This window comes from Egretta garzetta, unplaced genomic scaffold, assembly GCF_000687185.1.
Source record: "Egretta garzetta isolate BGI_Z169 unplaced genomic scaffold, ASM68718v1 scaffold381, whole genome shotgun sequence".
Lineage (NCBI taxonomy): Eukaryota > Metazoa > Chordata > Aves > Pelecaniformes > Ardeidae > Egretta > Egretta garzetta.
Genome location: NW_009258483.1, coordinates 328,755 through 333,553, shown reverse-complemented (window position 1 = coordinate 333,553; position 4,799 = coordinate 328,755). Strand labels below are relative to the sequence as shown.

The window sequence follows — 4,799 nt, the reverse complement described above, 5'->3', positions numbered from 1 at the left end:
CTTGCGAGGGACGAGATTCAGGCTTGGCAGTTGCGAAAGGTGAGTTGTCAATAGGTCCTAGGGAACCATCTCAAGAAAGGTGCCGCATATGCTGCCAAACTTTTTTCCATTTCGATCCAAACGAAGTACCCGCATGAAATAACACACTGATGGTCCACCAGCCTGGATCTGACGATGTGATTCTGTTGGGAACAAGATAATCATCTTTCTTGTGCTGTTTTTCCCCATTTGATTTTTATTCCACATTCCTTTCCTGGCACAGGGCCCTCTGAGATACTGAATGTGTGTTTTCCTAGCTAAAAGCTTTATTCGGATGCTTGAATTGAAACAGACTGTTAAAGCTGTGTATGTTAACTTGCATACTCCCTCAGAGAGCAGTGTTGGGGGCTTTTGGAGCGTGTCTTGCCTCAAAAAACAGAAGGGAGGAAAAGCCTTGAGCCACACGAGCAAAGGATTCACCTTTCCTTGCAGCCTCTGCTCTTGAAACAAACTGAAAATAATAGTACATTGTGAAAGGCTGCATTTAGTGGACAAATTCAGAAGAAGAGGTTCCTACACGGAGGGCAGTTATGAACAGATATTTTACAAGCAAGATATAGTGATACTGGGGACTTAAATTTCTGTACAAATCAATTCTGACCATTTGGGAATCAACAAAGTTGTGCTGATTCCATGAGCAAAATCTAACCTACTTTTCTCAAATAACAGCTCTGAACCAGATTGTGTTGCCTGCTAAGTAGTGCATTTTAAATACGAAAACACGCTACCATTTTTCATTTGTATTGTGCTCAATGGGACAAATCCAGTCTTAAAACAGAACGAGGTAGTCAAAAGGTCTTTGTTAAATTGAAGCTATAGCACACAGATTGATGGTAGCCAAATGCTTTCAAAAAATGAAAAGCAGCCTGTGTTTGCATCTATTTTTGTAAAGGTTTTTTTCTGAGGCAGGCATTATAGCTCTTTATAAATGAAGTTCCTATGTAATGACAGTTTTAATTACAAATTTTAGAAAGGATAATCAGAGATTAGGAAACCTGAATTACGATGTCGTCATACTGAAAAACGAAGAAAGCAATCCTTTTGTCAGTATCTGTGCTGAAGGAAGCTACAGAGGACTCATGGATGCTTTGTTTTACAATAATGGGAGCTCCAAAAAAGATAAAGATTTGGACTGCCTTGAAATAGTAGCAGGGTTGGCTTTGAGGATTCTGCCCCACCGTGATGACTGCCGTCAAAACAAGTGAAGTAAATATAAGCTCCTGTCTAGGAGAGAGAGCTGTGCATTAGGCAAAACAAGATTTGGGTTTTGCTTGTTCTTTCTTTGCAAACAGTTTCTTCTTCCTTCCCTCTCCCTCTTCTTTCCTCACTGAACCCTAGGTGGATATAGGTACAGCAGAATAAGAAAAATATTCTCTTCAGTGGTTGGCAAGTCAGGTACATGTGGGAGAAGAAATAAAATTTTACCTTCTTTTTTTTTTTTGTCTTTCTTTGTATTTTTGCTTACAAGCTTAATGGGCACAAAGATATTTTTGTGGGAAACAGTCGATAAAATTACTGTTTAAAAAAAAAAAGCTGTACAGCTGCCAGGGATGTTGGAAAATGATGATTAATATTTTTCTTCTTGATTCATTAGTGATGCTGGATTAATGAGGTACTGAAAAACAACTGGTATAAATGCAATGGAGAACAGTATTTCAACATAAGAGTAAGTTTGAGAATAGTGTTAAGCGAACATGATACCAATAGGTAGCCAGTATGTAGAGAACAAGGTTAAGAAGGTAGAACATGATTGGAGAAAGGAACTGGCATCAATAAACAAACCAACCTTGTCAAGTGGCTAATGTGGGAGGCAGATAACCAGAGCACAGGTATAAAGTGATGAAAGTTGTTACTAGTCAATAATACCAGAAGGGATTGTTAGTTATTACCAGTCACAAACTGAATGAGTCAGCAACGCAATGTCATTGCCAAAAAATATTGTGTAAATCCAGTGAAGTGGTAGTTTACGCTTCACTGAAGTGTCTTATGAGAGTGATATACTGGGGAGGAGAATGTTGAAGGGGCTTGCTTCCCCCCCCCCAGTTAAAAATGCACACTGTCTAGGAAGAATCCACATAATTCAGTTCAAGCAAAACCATGGGGTAAACAGAGGAAAAAGGATATTAGGTGTCTGGTTGGATCCAACAAAATACAGCCTTAAGAAATCAGAGGATCCTGTTTGTCCCTCCCTATCTTCTTTGTCTCCTTTTTGACCTGTTGCTTTTGTTCACCTTGCTCATCAGATGGGATGGGAATAATCTCTTCTCTATATTTGCCATAGTCCAATCTCCTCTAAAACAGACGTGGAAATAACTTACTTTCTTGATCTGTGCTACATGCTATATGTCAAGAACTGTCAACGTACTGTGTATAGTCTAAAAGTGCTCCACAGGGACAAAAATTAGTCTCTAATATAGTAAAAATATTAGGGTAAAATAAAAAAATTTTGGGGTAAAATCAAACTTCATAATGGCTTATCTGCTTATTATCTGTCAAGGAAGACCAAAGACATTGTTGGTAGCCGTAATATCTACTTTAATCACTATTTAATCAGGGATGACTTAATATTCATGTTTTTTCTCTTCCCACTCTTGTTCTCCACAGCAAGTCATCTCTACTGTCTGCTATTAAATCCATAATTTGTATGTTATCTTGATGTAGGCATTTGGAGCTCTCTGTGTCAAGTCTTAATCAATCCAGTTCTTTGTGTATAAAAATCCCTAAGTTGTGGCTTTTCTTACACATTCACCCAGCTAAAATTAACTTTTTTGGCCCCTGTTCTTCTACATTTTGATTATTGCAGCATCTCTTTCTCTGCCTTTGACACAGTCTTGCTCAACTACATTCATAACATGTTGGCAAAAATTGCGTTGCTGATAAATTCCATTACTTCGCTGTCTTGAATAACATTTTGTCAAGATTGGCCGTACCTGGATAGTTTCTTTGGTACTCCACGGAGGGATGTGGGATGGGGAGGAACAATCCCAGAAGTGATGTTTCAGTCCCCCGGAATATATATATATATAATTTATACTCCTCTCCCTAGAGATCATCACCAAAAGAGCTGAGGCATAAAATTGAATGATAATCGCATTATCATCTTGTACGTCTCTTATCTTACGCTTAGGTTGTAAGCTTCCTGCCTGAGATCCATTCTTGCTCTGCCCCTAGCGTAGAACTGCTGCAAGTATAGCAGAGCTGTGGCCCTTGATTGGGTTTTCCATGTACAGTGATGATTCCAGTAATAAAACTGACTTCCTAGATTTATGTGATTGAAAAAACAGAGAGGCTTCTCTTTGGAGGAGAGTAGACTGGACCTATTACTACCAACTTCAGTTTTGGGGAGTAGTTTCTCAGCAAGGGCCTTGCGCATTTGTCCCTTAGTGTTTTCCTTTTTAAATGAACAAGCAGAGTGGAATGGAACTTCTATTCTGGGTGTTTAGCATAAGACTGAGAAATCCAAGATGTCCCTTTGGGAGCACTTCTGTTTCTGCTCCCGGAAGGGATGGACTGGATGAGGTAATCATCTCTTCTACTTCAGTGTTGCATGTTGCACAATTCCACAGTTACTCCACAGATCTGAATCAAGATAATTGCTGAAGGAAAGAAGAAGGGTAAAAGAAATCGGGCAGCCTCTGTGGTCTTGTGTGCTGGCTGGGCTACACCTCAGCTAACCAGAGGGCTTTGCTTTCCATCCACGCACCCCAACCTCTTTTGGCTACAGGAACATGTTATGCCTGAGCAACATCTGGATGGAAGAGAGGCCTATTTCTTGCTCAAGAGCATCAGCAACTCCTGAAAGAGGCTGCAAAATCATGCCTCAATGAGATGTCTTGGGTTAGAAAAACAGCTATGAAGTGCTTACCTGACGGGTACTCTCGTTTTGTGGAGGAGATGGTCAAGCACCATCAGCGCTTAAGCAAAGTACCTGCGTGGCACTATGGAGCATAATCTGTGATGGAAGTCAAACTTTAGGTCTTCCATAGCAAAGTCTTTCCTTTGAAGTTATTAAGGCAGACTCTTAGCTATTTGAGTACCAGTTTTTCTTTGTGGCTTTTACTTGTTAAAGTCCCATACATTAAAGAATATTTTACCTCTGCTTACCGGAAGGATTATTTAAGGAAGTGCTGTGAATGCTTACTACCTCTTTTGTTCATGCCACCGCACTTCTATTTATTTTTATATATAAAAATAACCCATATTTCTATAGGGTTTTTTCCACCTCCTTTAACTTGCCTACTTATGGTCTACAAACTGTAATTTGAACTTAACTGAAACATAACTTGCCTTCTCTTTGCTGAGTTACTATATTTTCAGTGTAACAGAAAATAATTTAAATGTGTGCTGACTGTAATATATGAGCTATCATTTGGTGTTGTGATCTGTATAGATGGCCTGCCATGCTGCATTTTGCACCATGATGCTCTCTTGTATTTGAGACTGGCATCTTGGAATGCAAATTTTTTGAGACAGCAGCTAGGGATTTTCATCCCATCTGGAATACGGATCTGTTCTGCCACCTCCCAGGCCTCTAAATGTGTAGCAGCGCAGGGTCCAGTTAGGAAACACTTTATATGTAAAACTTGCTTCGTTTCAGGTATTTAAGGTGATGCTAAGTTGTATTGTAAACTTCGTGCTTTTGCGTAGGTTTTCTCTGGTGTGCATGTTTTAGGGGTTTTTAGGGGTTTTTTTTGTGTGTGTATGGTTTTTTGATTTGATTGGTTTGTAGGTTTTTGGTTTTGTGTTTGTTTCCTCCTCCC

The 4,799-nt window shown here is 39.5% G+C and overlaps 1 protein-coding gene across 1 annotated transcript in view; it reads left to right on the top strand.

Moving 5' to 3' along the window:
• The window catches only part of FASN (fatty acid synthase), a 48,491-nt gene that overhangs the window by 4,939 nt on the left and 38,753 nt on the right, over positions 1–4,799 (top strand). The window lies entirely within an intron of this gene.